At 34.3% G+C, this 14921-nt stretch overlaps 1 protein-coding gene across 10 annotated transcripts in view; it reads left to right on the forward strand.

The window, feature by feature from the left end:
* The window catches only part of TCF4 (transcription factor 4), a 443115-nt gene that overhangs the window by 303897 nt on the left and 124297 nt on the right, over window positions 1-14921 (forward strand). The gene's annotated exons all lie outside the window — the stretch shown is intronic.

A 14921-nucleotide genomic window follows, 5' to 3' on the forward strand; every position in this document is an offset into this window, starting at 1 on the left:
GTATCATGCCTTCTTTATTAAAACTGAATGAAAAGACATGAGAGGATATCATCACACTAAAAAAATACTATTTTCCATTAGTTCATATAAGCTTGGATGAAATTCTCAGTTGTTTATTCTATTTGTAACCTTTGGCCAGAAGTTGCACTGAATATATTTCTCACAGCTATGCTCCAAACCTAACATGATGTAGTAAAAACAGGATTCATTGAAAGATAAAACTCAATCTGTTTTTCAGCTTTTCTGGAAAGTTGAAGCCTAGGGTAAAAGGTTGATGGGGATGGGGGAAGTGGGGAAACAGGAAAGATAAGAATGCTTCAAATTATGAATGGTACAGATTAAAGATATTATACAATGTGGGAGGGGGTATAAAAGTACTTTACTTGTGTGGTAGAATCACTGAAGAACAGGCACTGTACAAATTTGATATTGTATCTCCAAAGATTCTGGATTGAACTTTCAGTCACTGAACTATGTTGAAAATTTAACACCTGCAATTTTTGAGAAAATTAAAATGAATTTAAGAATGGATAGAAAGTTGAGAGTTTTTCTTTTTTCTTTTTTTAAGTCTCTTATGATAAAGATAATGATATCTCAAACTACTAAAATAATATATTTTTTAATGATCTGTCTTTGATTTAAAATGACTTAGCAGTTTTTGTGAGAGAGAATGAATTTGCATGCCCAAAGACAGTTCTGCATACCAAATTTCAATGTCTTGTAATTTCCCTGAAAATATCTGAAAATTGGGTTTAAAAATGGCAGACTTGATAGATCCTTAACCACTATAGTGCTACCAGATATCTCTCTGATAATGATAAAAAAAATTAGAAAAACTTTTTTTTACAAATTAAGGCAACATATAGATTAATAGCTTATTTTATCATTTAATCTTAGCCAAAATATTTGTTAATAAAGAATATTGAAAAGATATTACACATTTGATATCTAGTCCTTTCAAGACAGATGTGACTTACACAGTTTGTTGTAGTCATACCTGCCTAGCAGCCAAGATTCTGACTCAATCCAGAATCATTTCCACTCTGCTGAAAAAAATTCAAAGTAATTCTACTAGTTAATTATATTTATCAAAGACTGTTTAGAAAAGTACCAAGTATTATTAACTTTAGGATTCTATCATATCTGGGATTCATTTCAGATTCCAGTCATCCCCACATGAACAATCATAAAGAGAAACAGAAGTATTGACAATGTTTGAAAGTTTTTTATTTTATATGTGTGTATATATCACTGAAACAATACTGTCACATACATATTCTCTTGGTGTATTAAAATGAACTTGTCATTTCAAGGCACATGTACCAAATATGAAATATTCAGTTAATAATGTTTTTTTTTTTTATATTCTTGTATAGGGTAGCTAGATGGTACAGTGGGTAGATAGCTGGTCCTGAAGTCAGGAGGACCTAAATTCAAATCTGGACTTGGATACTTTCTAGCTTGGTGACCTTGGGCAAGTCAGTTAACCCTGATTGCCTTGCATCCAAGGCTATTCATACCAATGGATCCAGGTGGCTTTAGAGGAGAAAGTGAAGCTGGTGACTTAGCACAGCACCTCTTCACTCAAATCCAATTCAGGTGCTTGTCATGACATCATTTCTTTGATGTCATGTTTGTCTTCAAAAGTGAAGCACAAACATATTTTTATAAACATCTATAAAGTGAAAACTGAAAAAGATCTTAGTAATCATAAAGTATAACAGCTTCATTTTGCAGATGAAGAAACTGAGGGAATATAAAAATGGCACTTAGCCAAGTGGCAGAACTGATTTGAACTCATGCCTCCAAGATCAGAGTTAACAATCTTTCTCCCTTTCCTGTGCTGCCCCTCTAGTATTTCTAAGGCAATCAACATTTTAAAAGCTAGAATGTGGTAAATAAATTCTCAATAGCAATTATAATAATCATAGACAATCTGATAATATGATTTTTTTCAAAAATTGCTACCATTATTAAATGGGTCTTAGGTGCAACAAAGCAACCATATTGAAACAAAGTAATAGCTTGTTTATATATAAACAGTAGCAAAGTAAACTATATGGGAAAGTTTAAGAAGCATAATTTTACTATCTGCCCAATTGCTATGAAGTTCTGTAAGATCACAGGATCTTCCTGCACATGAATATTCCTACTAGAAAGTTAAAAGATACAATGTAAAAAATACAATCACTGAAATATAGAGAGAACTAAACAGGCTTACATAAACTTTAGACATGAAGCAGGTTGCCACATCACCACATGTAAAGAAAATCAGAACAGGAATAGTGATTGGAGAGCTGGTCTCCAAGTCAGAAAATTTGTATGTTCAACTCTAGACTCAAATACTAGTGGTTTTGTGTGAAAGCATATGACCTTTCAATGTTCTAGGCAATTTCCTAAGACTATGATTGCAGGAAAAAGGATTGGTCTTCATTAATAGAAGACATTTCCTTATCAAGAAATTCTCTAAACTAGAGAAATAACAAGATCCAGTATCCAGTTCTACAGTAGATGGTACATGGTGTCATAGGTCACAATAATTGGATAAGTAAGCAAACATTTTCATCCATATAAAAACTGCCCAAAAGGAGCACATAATTTTGGGATTGCCAAACAACCAAAATTTATAATCAAGCATCTTCTTTGTACCAGACACTGTGCAAAGGACTGGAACTACAAAGACAAGACATGAAACAATCCCTGCTTTCAAGAAGTTTCTGTTTCAATGACAAAGACAACATATATGAATTATATTTATCTATATATATATGTATACATATATGTGTGTATTGTGTGTATGTATATATATATATATATGAGGAAACAAAGAAAATAAAAACAAACATGAAGAAGATAAATATGAAGTAACAGTTGGAAGGATCAGGAAGATGCTGCTTGAGGGAAGTCTTAAAGAAAAAGAGGGACTTTTTGAGACAGAGATGAGGGAATACATTTCATGCAGGGTGGCACAGGGATGAGTAAAAATTGTCAAGGCAACAAGTGATAACTAAAGAAAATACTTTCGAAGTTTCTTCAGTTAGAAAATGGAGATAGTAATGGAACTTAGCTAAGAGAATAGCTGTGAGGAACAAATAATATTTATCCAAAATAGCATATATGGTATATAGTAGTCATATAAATATTAGTTACCTAGTAGTAGTAGTAGTAGTAGTAGTAGTAGCAGCAGCAGCAGCAGCAGCAGCAGCAGCAGCCATGGTAAAACAATTAGTATTCATGTATATTCTATTTTACTTTTTGAGTTTTATTAGTATTGTGGAAATATCTATGTCATATTCCCTGAAGTCTTTTTGGGGAGAAAGCCACAGGACAAAAATTTTTCAGCACAAAAAAAAATTTAAAAGAGATGAAAAGAAATCTGTTTTTTTAATCAGGAAATCTAGGCTCAAATCCTGACCCTGTTACTTATGTTCTATGTGACACTGACCAAGCTCCAACCTCTTGGAGACTTAGGGTCTCATTACGTTTGACATCTCAGATTCAGTGATCTTATGAGCTATTAGAAACTATGTTGATAGTCTAGAGTCTTGAAATGTACCACCAATTGAATTATATACCCTTTACCCAGCTAGAAAGTGGTCATAGAAATTAGCTAAAAGAGTCACCATAATTTCCTTCTTGTAGCTTATATCTAAAAGTAAATTTAGCATCTTTATTGACAGAAGTTTTACAATAAGTTGAATTTTCTAGGCCCAGGAAGGATTTGATAATTTTAGACTTGAGCTTCAATCTAATCACACTTCAGTTTTCTTGTTTTGTATGTCACCATACATGAACTTCCTGGTTTAAGTCATGATTTGGACCTGAAAAGGAAAGAAAAACACTATCTCCTTCTTTCTCTCCCTTTCTCTCCCTTCTCTTTGCTTCAATAAGTTTTAGTTGTATACCTGAATTCTAGATATCATGTATGACAAAGAATTATGACATGTGATCTTCAGTCTTGATTTCCCAATTCATCTGAAGAGAAGTGGAATGTGATACAAAAAGATAACTATGATATACATCTTTGTATATATACACACATACATATTGTTCAATAAGGCCATTAAGTAATTGTACCTCAAAATGATGAGGAGGAAGGCTCTCATGAAAGAAATTACATTTGAGTTAGGCTTTAAATTATAGGGAGGACAGCTAGGTGCTGGATAGAGGTGGATAGAGACCTTGGATTCAGGAGGATAGCGGTTCAAATCTAGCTTCAGACACCTACTAGCTGTGTGATCTTGGGCAAGTCACTTAATCCTGATCGCCTTGAATCTAGGACCTTCTCCAGTGTGATATGATTCATATCTGCTTAATTCATATCTGGCCGCTGGTCGCAGAGAGCTCTGAAGGAGAAAGTGAGAAGACTGCTGACTTAGCATAGCATCCCTTCACTCAAAACCAATTCATGCGCTTGTCATGGCATCACCTCCCTGCTGTCATGGTCTTCTTTGAGAATGAAGGACTAACATCAATATCATCATCAAATTATTGGAAGAAAGTCAACAGGTGGAAGGAAGCTATTGCAGATATGGAGATCAATTTCTTGTCTATATGTCTATATGGGAATCAAGATATATATATATATATATATATATATATACATGTATATATATATATATATATATGAGAAAAGTTAGTGAACTTATAAGATTCTAAAAAATTGCTATAAGTTTCTCGAGCATGGAAGTGATGATTGTTAAATTTGAATTGCTTCCTGATTAATCTAATAGTTATAAATATCCACTATAAAATTTGCCACTTGACACCTAATCCAAGTATTTGCAGTGTTTTTTGTTGTGGCTATGGTTGCTTTTGTTTTTTTTCCTTATACATCCCAGAAATAAGTTATCAGGACCTCCCAAAAGCATTCCCAGGAGATTCTTTCTAAGTCATTCAACTATGAATTCTCTGTCAGGATTCATCTTCACCACAGCCATCTCCCATTGAGTTAGAGAGAGAGAAAGAGAGAGAGAGAGAGAGAGAGAGACAGACAGACAGACAGACAGACAGACAGACAGACAGACAGACAGAGACATAGAGAGAGCTTGAGTTGAGTACTGGAATCAAATTAATACTACCATTGCCTCTGTCATGGATAGACTGCCAAATTATTACATTATTTTATCACTGCTTCCACTTCCTAAATGTATTGTCTCTTCTGATAGAAAGACTGCCTTGCTTATAATATTTATATTTTCATCACTTAGCACAGTGCCTAGCAATAATAGTATTAATAACTGTCTTTTCTTCCCTTCATTCATAGACTATTGCAGATTATTATTTGTGGAATCATTCAGAAATTTAGAACCTTGTTGGTTTTGCTCATTTCAGTCATAGAATTATAGAATTTTGGAAACACTTAAAGCTTCCATTTTATGTGTGAGGAAACTGAGGCACAGAGAGCTGGATGAATTGCCTGCCTAATGGCACATGTTTGGCACAGCCAAATAGATCTTTGGTTCATGGTATCAATTACCATTATCTTTCAACTATAATATGCCATTCTACTTCTTTAATTCCAGGAATGTAATCTGAAACTGTTTTGGTCATAAGGTTTTAGCCACAACATAGTAACTAAAAAAAGTCACAAATGTTTGTATGAATTGGAAATCTGAAGGAAACCAAAGTAAACTTCACTAAATAGATTGAGGTGACAATCTGTTGAGCAAAATGGGAATGATGTCGAGTGTGTGACCCTAGACAAGTCATTTAACATCAGTGCCTCAGGCAAGGCTCAAAGCGTATATGTAGTTGAATAAATGTAAATACACATTAGCAGAAGACATTTCTTACACTAATGAAATCACAAATTCAATCCAAAAGAAAAAATAATGATGTGGAATAAGAAGTTGAAATCTGAAGGATGATAATTCTTTCATACCATGACCATACAAAACCCAAATTATTAGTATCTGGAGATGTTATTTCCCCAAGGCTCTAACTTTTCTCTTTTTCACCCTGTGCTATTTTTACCTGGTGAAAATTTCAGTTCCCATGGATTTAATTATCCCCTCTACAAAGATCTAACCTTAATTTCTTTCTTTTTATTCCCTTGGTTTTTACAAGGCAATGGGTACAAGGCAGCTGAGGTAATTATTAAATGTCTGAGACAGGATTTGAATTCAGGTCCTCCTGATTCCAGGGCTGGTTCTCTATTCACTGCACCACCTAGCTACCCCAGAAGCCTGCTTTAAAGTCTTTCTTAATATTAGGATCTTACCTCTGAGATTATTTAAACATCTGGCTCGTATATAGTTGTTTACATTTTACTTCCATCCATGAAATTGTGAATTCCTCGAAGGCAGTGACAGTTTTTTACCCTTCTTTACTTACAGAGTATTGCACTGTGTGCTGGCCCTATATTAAGCATTTAATAATTGCTTACTGATTTGTCTTAGTCACTTCTTTAGAGTGGAAATACAATACTTATCTAAACCTCTTCGAGTACATGATTTACAGACCCTGCAAGCAGATGTCAGAAGAAAATGCCACTTTCTATAGCAGAGAAAATCCTCACTTTGTTTGGAATCCCTGTAGAACTTAGTGAACACATCTATTAAGTGGTAAGTGTCTAAGGTGGAATTTGAACTCCTGTCCTGCTGATCTTTTCCAGGTTCTAGGTCCTTTTAAGATAGATTTTAGTTGTATTGTTATTCAGAATTCTTTTGTCATTTTTTTCATTGATAAGAGTTCCAAATATGGAAAAGTAAAATCCTTTGTCAGAAAAGATTGATGGAGACTCTCATGTAGTTAATCTGTTGGTTGTCTAATTCAACCATAAAGAATTAGTAATTCTTGGGGTGACTAGGTGGCACAGTTGAAAGAGCACAGGCCCTAGAGTCAGGAGTACCTGAGTTCAAATCCTACCTCAGACACTTAATAATTACCTAGCTGCGTGGCCTTGGGCAAGCCACTTAACCCCATTTGCCTTGCAAAAAAACCTTAAAAAAACAAAACAAAAAACAAACAAGAATTATTAATTTTTTACTAATAGTAATTCTACTGAAATTTAACATTGAATTTCTGTCCATTCAGAAAAAAATGAAAGTCACCATGATCATTGATGTCATTCAATTTTTAATCATTTGTGTTACTGCTCAATTAAACTATATTCAGATGGCCTAAAAATGAAAGATTTTGAGTTTTATTAGTATTTACTCAAATGATCTATTCTACTTTTATTCTGTTTTAGAACAGTGAAAATTTATAATTATAGTTGAATCTTATTTTGTAAATGTGTATAATATTCCTTATTTAGATTATGGACATCTGAGATTATTTCAAAGATCTTTATTTATATTTGTGATTTGATTTACTATAATCAATAATTCACTTAAAAGAAACTAATTTGAGAAATTTTATGTCAATCTCACCTGATACTTTATTGTTGCCTATATCATTAAAAATTATATGATTCTTTCAGAGGATATTAAAACCTAGACTGAAAAGGGACTTTATATACCATTTCAATTAATCCCCTTATTTTTCAGGAGATTCAAGAATTGAAGTGACTTGCCCAAGGTCTTACAGAATAAATATCCAAGCTAGTAGTGAAATCCAGTTCTTTTGACTCCAAATCATATGCTTCATTTTCTTCAACAAAGAAGGGCATCTAGGTGGTACAGTGGATAGAGTACTGGCCTTAGAGTCAGAAGGACAGAAGTTCAAATTATGCCTTGGACACTTGCCACTTAATAGCTATGTGATCTTGTACAAGTCATTTTACACTGATTCCTTTGTATCAAGGGTCAACTTCCAATTGTCTTGATTTATATCTGGCTACTAGACTCAGATGACTCTGGAAGAGAAAATGAGGCTGGTGATTTAGCACAGCAACCCCTCACTCAAATCCAGCATTGGTGCTGCCATTGCCATAAATAGTTAACAAAACCTTTAAAAAGATAACGTTATTTAGAACAGTAAGTTTCATATTCTAAAGAAATCACTTTAATAGTGAGGGGAGACTTTTTATTTTGTCTGATTATTGGCTAATGCTTAGATGGACCTATTTTTTTTTTAGTTTTTTTTTTTTTTTTGCAAGGCAAATGGGGTTAAGTGGCTTGCCCAAGGCCACGCAGCTAGGTAATTATTAAGTGTCTGAGACCGGATTTGAACCCAGGTACTCCTGACTCCAAGGCCGGTGCTCTATCCACTACGCTACCTAGCCGCCCCTGGACCTATTTTATTAAGGGTCTTTTTAAAAATTATTTGTGTGTTTACCCCATATCCAGATGCTATAACAATTATGCCTTCTCCCACCCTCCCCATGTACCTTTTGGAGTGAAGCCTTGCTGAAATATAATAGTTAGAAAGGGAAATTTTCATACCTCCTCCAGAAAAAAAAATATACACACCCAGGACTTCCCCTTGACCTTACTAGAATTCATTTTGCACATCTCAAAGCAAAATGTGTCTCCAAACCATTCTGGAGGAGGGGGAGTTGTCTCGTGCTTTCATTTGGCTCAGGTATATGTAGTAAATGCATACCTCCCTTTATCTAGGGAAGTACCATAATTTGAGTCAGCTTCCTCTGTCTCTGTTGTTATTTTGTCCAGTAAGTGAGATACCACTTCAGTGTCTCAGAATAGAAACAGTTTGTTTTTGTTCTGAACTCTTGGCCCAGCTGAGTATAACATGCCCCCAGTTATACTAGTTCAGGATGAAGATTTTTTTCAAGAACATTCCATGCATCCCAGGGGCATGGAAGTGGGGGTTGTTTTCCAGGCCCTTGGTGTTGGGATGAGAGGGAAATTAATAAAGAGATTGTATTTTATATCTTGAAAATATAGTTTAATGACATACCCTTTATCATTTACTTTTAGGAATATAATAGAATTCTACTTTGACAGGAGTAAGTCTTAGTACATGACTGTGGGGAAGAAGAGCTTCCTCTATAACTAACATTTAGAAATTTTTTTGTGTTCTCTGATACTAACAGCTACTCTGGACTTTCATTTTCTTTGTTCAGGCTGTAATTGTCTCATAATAATGTTTCATGTTATGGTAGCAGGATTGTTAGACTTGAGATGCATATTTAGGCTCCACTGACACACAATTATCATATCAGAATATTGTCTAGAAGGTGATCTGTTGATATGTGTGTGATAAAGGTATGCTTTGGATTCTGTACAATAAAAACATAAGACATATAGGACCAACTATGAAGAAGAATTTTAAGTAATTAAGGAAGGTCCTCTTCCACTTAGACCAGCCACTCCCATGAGAGCCGCAAGAGGCTTAATGAATCCCTCATCATCATGCTCCCAAATCCTATCTGAAAGTGAATTTTCTTTCCCTCCTCAAAAATTATTTAAGATTCTGCATTTTTATTTTCCTATTCAGTTTCAACTACCTCTGAGGATACAAAAACAAAAAGGTAGCATTCCCTGACATCAAGGGATTGTTATAAATTTCTATCTTGTATCATATTGATTTGTGTATATAGTCTTCCTTTGTGGATATTTTTTGCAAATATTATCATTTTTCCTCTTCCTATACTCTTCACCTCACACAAATTCTTTCAGAAGGTTACAGAATGTTAAGCTGAAGTATTTTGAAGCTGGTAGCAAGAATTTGTCAGATCTGTCTTTGTGTTTTCCTATGATCCTGTCACACATCCATGGAAACCATTAAGACTGTTATTAATTGTGCTTCTCAAATTATTGTTATTGTTTGTGTTTTTCAAAATCAGTGTGGGCCTGGATAAGTTTACTATGAGGTTACATGAGAAGTATCAGCTTTAGTCTCATCAGCTATAGAGAAATTGAGATATAAAGAGTTCAAAGCTTTATTTCTTGAAAGAAGACTTGGCATATCTTAGTTATCAGTCTAAAATTCTTTCAAAAGAATATTACAACAGCCATCTACTTAATTCAGGAACAATGGTCTCTGCTTCTTGAATGTATGAGAAAATATATTCTTTTATTTCAGGATAAAAACATTCTATGTAGATAGAACCTGCACAAGATAATTTAGGAGGGGAATTTGATGATAGAATCAAACCTATACGTCAGGTTTTTGTCAGCCCCTGTATTCATACAAGGAGTTAGTCAGCTTTTTGTGTGCTGAGCAATATTGCTGAACTCTAGAAGAAAACAACATTGGCCTTACCTTTAGAAAGCTAATCTTTCAATTAGGAAGACAATATGCAAAAAAGTATACATACAGAATTTATACAATGTAAATGGAAGAGGGGGGAAGCTAGGTGGCACAGTGGATAGAACACTGGCTCTGCAGTCAGGAGGATCTGAATTCAAATTTGAGTTCAGATACTTAATAATTACCTAGTTTGTGTGACCTTGGGCAAGTCACTTAACCCCATTGCCTTGCAAAAAATGCAATATAAATGGGAGGTAATCTCTGAAGGAAGGGACTAACAGTGGGAAAGGGGAAGAATAGAAAAGTCCTTCTCCATAAAATGGGATTTGAGCTGAGTCTTGAAAGAAGCCAAGAAGCAGAAGTCAAGAGAGAAAGTTCCAAGTATGAGGAAGGTACAGAATTAAAAAGGTACAGGAGTGTTTGAGGGATAACAAAAGAATCAGTATAATGGGATTTTGATGAGTATGTGGAGAAGAGGAAAATGTAAAAAGATTAGAAAGGAAGAAAGAAACCTGGTTTTCTCTTTAAAAGCCAGTAGAGAATTTTATATTTGATCTTGGAGGTAATTGGTAGCCACTAGTGTTTATTGAGGAAAATGATGACAGGGTCAGACTTGCATTTTAAGAAGGTCATTTTGATAGCTGAGTAGATGGAGAAGGAGAGAGAGTTGAGACAAGGAACTCAATCAGCAGTTGTCCAGGCATAAGGTGATGCAAGTTTGGTGGCTATTTGAAGGGATCAAAGGCTAATCTTTTCAGATATAAGATAAAGGAATCTACCAACTGAGTATTTTAATATTTAAATCATATGAATGTTTATAAATACTATAACAGATGCAATGCAACAAAACACAGTATAGTATATAGCTATATTTGTTAAGTGCCAGCTACATACTGGGCAACCTCCTAGAAATTGAGGATGTAAAGACAAAAAGAAGAACATTCTTCTCCCCAGTCCTCTAGGATCTAACCCTCTCCTGGGAAATTCAAAATAGACCCTTATAAATAAATTACAGGGTAATGAGAGGAGGACAAGAGCACTAACAACCATGGGGTTGGGCAAGATGGAATTGTTTAGCAGAGAAGAAGCCATCTAATATTAGCATTTAAGGGAAGATAAGAATTGAAATGTGGAGATAAGAGCTTAAAGTGCTGAGGAGTAGGGTCATATTAGGGAGATAAGAGGGTCATGATAAGTTATAGACTTGAAGCAGACTAGAAAAGAGTTTGGTCTTAGAGTCATAAGTATTCACTCTGATATTTAATAGCTTTATGATCATAAAAATTATTTAATTTCACAGAGCTTCATTTTTCTTGTGAAATGAAGATAATAATATTGTACTTTCTACTGCATAAGGTTGTTGTGAGGAAAGCACTTTGTAAATCTTAAAACATTATATAACTATCAGGTATCATTATTGGTGAAGAATGTGTATCACCATTATCATCATCCTTCATGTAACACAGGTTCACTTTCATTTCCCCTGTGATTTATATTTTTATTGTCATTCAGTCATTTTAGGCACTTTGTGACCCCATTTAGAGTTTTCTTGACAAAGATACTGGGGTGGTCTGCCATTTCCTTCTTCAATTCATTTTACAGATGAGGAAAGTGAAGCAAACAAGGTTAAGTGACTTTCTCAGGATCACACAGCTAGTGGATGTCTGAGGACAAATTTGAACTAATGAATATGAGTCTTCCTGAGTCCAAGCTTAGTGCTTTATCTATTGTGTCACCTAGCAGCCCTGTAATTAGTATAAGTTCTTCCCTGTCACAGATTTCCACTCAGATGAGAGTGGTGGGGGGGGAGATTTCAGGATGTCTTCTAACTTATCTAACACATGAACTAAAAAAAGTAGGCCAAAAGAGGCTCTTGTGTTGGTATTATATAGAGAGAATATGCCTTAACTAAAGAATAGAATGAATATTGCATCCTAGTCTAAGCATTTGCCTTTTAAAAAAATATTATAAATTGACTAAGTATATGTACATAAAACTTAGAGTCTGTTTACAAAACAATGTTCAACAATAGATTAATTGTCCAACAGTGTCTAAATATAACCAGTGGTGAACTGAAAGACCAGTAATGTTTAGTATCATTACAACACTTTGATTTTGTGGTTCATATATATCTTCAGTGTCATAATGGACTCTTTTGCATATGAGTGAGTTAATTGGGATGTTCTCATCTAAAGGAAGTGGAGGGATTTGTGTGTTTGTGTGTGTGTGTGTGTATTTTATGCAGATCTGCGATTGAGAACTTTTTCTGTGGAAACTATTCCAATGACATAGAACCATAACTCATCTGAAACTCAGACACTTAGAGAGTTTGGAGTGAGTGAGTTACATATTTGGGTCACACAGTGGATACAGGGCAGAGGTAGAATTTGAACTCAAGTCTTCTAGTTCCCAAAGGTCATTGATCTATCTATAACTCTAGGCCGCCCCTCCTCTGGACAATTAACTTTAAAGTCTGTACATTAGTCACTCTACAGGTATGGATTTAGCTTGTTGAGTATTCAATATAAAGCTTATAAAATAAATCTATACATACAAACTCGCCATCATTGATTAGTTAATTTTATGCATTAAATTCCTGAAATGCTTTGGCGTACTTTTAGATAGTGACTCCTACTGGGATAATGCAAAAACTGTGGGTTTAACTTTTGAGCAACATTCATTATTAACAGCTTTTGGATCAACTGAACGTGGTGTAGAATAACTGCCTTTGCCTGGCTCAGTGAAAATCCCTTAAGTGATTGTGTTACTTCCAGATGCAAAATTGAAAATACTGCAAGTAGAGATTAAAACATCAACAAACACTAATCATCGTTGTTTTTAAATATGTTTCTTGTCAGATAATTTACATATATATGTATATTTTGAGAGATTTCTTCTTTTTATCAGAAGACTTGAGATAGACCAAAGCCTATGTTGCTTAAAAAATATTTTTCCAGGATAGAAATGCATGATTAATGTATTTTTTCTAACCTGGACTCATTTGGCACATGGCAATTGATATTTTGGAACTAAGTGTCAGAATTTGGAAAATACTCATTTATATGTTATACCTTTTATGCAAGATAATTTATTGGCAACCCTGATTCACATAGGGGTATGGTAGTCAGTTCTATATGGCAACCATAATAAATTGCATTCATTGGTTTTGACCATCATATTGAAAGAGTCATGGAGTTCCATATATTCTCTATACAAAATGGGCTTCTTTGACCTTCTAAATATCCATCATTACTTTGAACTTCAACCTAGATGCAGAGCCAATTCAATGGTATTTGAAAAATAATGCCTTCAGTTTTGAAGGGGCAATTTTATTTTGTTGTTCAGTCATATCCAATTCTTTGTGACTTGATGGACCATACTTGTCCATGGGATTTTCTTGACAAAGAATGGAGTGATTTGCCAATTCTTTTTCTATTGGATTGGATTAAGGCAAGCAGAAGTTAAGTGACTTATCCAGAGTCACATAACTATTAAGTGTCTGAGTTCACATCTTCCTCCCTTGAGACCCAGCACTCTATCCCTTGAGCCACCTAGCTGCCAAATATTTTATCACATTAACAAAGCAGAACTGTTTTGTTTCCTGATTGTGTGTGTATTTAAATTGTCTGCCTTTTCTACACACAGCTTAAAACTATTCAGTTTTTTTTTTTTTACCATTTTGTCTATATAAATAATTTCTCTTAAATCAGGTCATAAGTTTTCTCAGGTTACAAACTGTGTTTCTTTGTGTTCCTTGAAGTGTGCAGTAAAATACAGGAAGAGTATAGATGAGTTGAGTAAATAACTCCTTTTGTATGATAGAACTTCAGAATTATATGATTCATCTATTCATGCAACAAGTATTTATTGAGAATCTCCTTCACATAGTGAATTGTGGAAGATGTTATGATTGCTCCCAAAGAAGCATAGAAAATAGTGCCTTCAAAGTTCTACTTTAATCTTATCCTAATCCTAAACAAGAGGAAATGGTGATCCTAACTTTTTATTTTATTTGTTAGAATTTATAAGGAAAATCCTAGAAACTATTTACCTCAGAGGAAGGAAGAATAATGTGGAAACATTCAAAAATAATAATTGTTGAAAAAAAGTTGAAATCCATTTTTAAAAGATTCAGTTCTCTTTAGAGGAGAACTATTTACCATTATAAACTACTACATCTTCAGTATCTATACATTTATAATTAACTTGCAAGGAGTAGATAGTTAATTTTTATTGTGACTAATGTCATTCCTTTTCACTTTGGTCATCCAAATAACTGCTTTTCTAAGAGTTGGTAGGCAGGCAAACAAGTATATACACATGCACATATAGACACATATAATGACCTTTCTTCAAATTGTTAAAATGTGAAAGGCAGCATGGCATATTAGATAAAAAAAAACTGGCCTTGGAACCAGAAAATTGTGAACAGACCCACCATGGGCAAGTCACTTAACTTCCCACTACCCTCAGGCAACTCTCTGTAAGAATATAAGTCAGAGATGGGTTGATGGTCTCCCTCCTGTAGAGGAATTTTCCACATAGGGATTTTTTAAACTGTTTACATCACTGGAACAGACCAAAATGTTCTCTCTCTCTCTCTCTCTCTCTCTCTCTCTCTCTCTCACACACACACACACACACACACACACATACACGGATTTATGCATGCATACTTAACTTCCTATTGAATTTATTTCTTTAATCTTCAAAGTTTCAATGTCTATGAACAGAGAAAATGAGTATAAGTTGTAAAAACTGCTGACTTGGAATTTGATGATAGACATGTGCTCCAGGGTCTGAAAAGTAAAAATGAAATA

Source organism: Macrotis lagotis, chromosome X, assembly GCF_037893015.1.
Source record: "Macrotis lagotis isolate mMagLag1 chromosome X, bilby.v1.9.chrom.fasta, whole genome shotgun sequence".
Classification (NCBI taxonomy): Eukaryota; Metazoa; Chordata; class Mammalia; order Peramelemorphia; family Peramelidae; genus Macrotis; species Macrotis lagotis.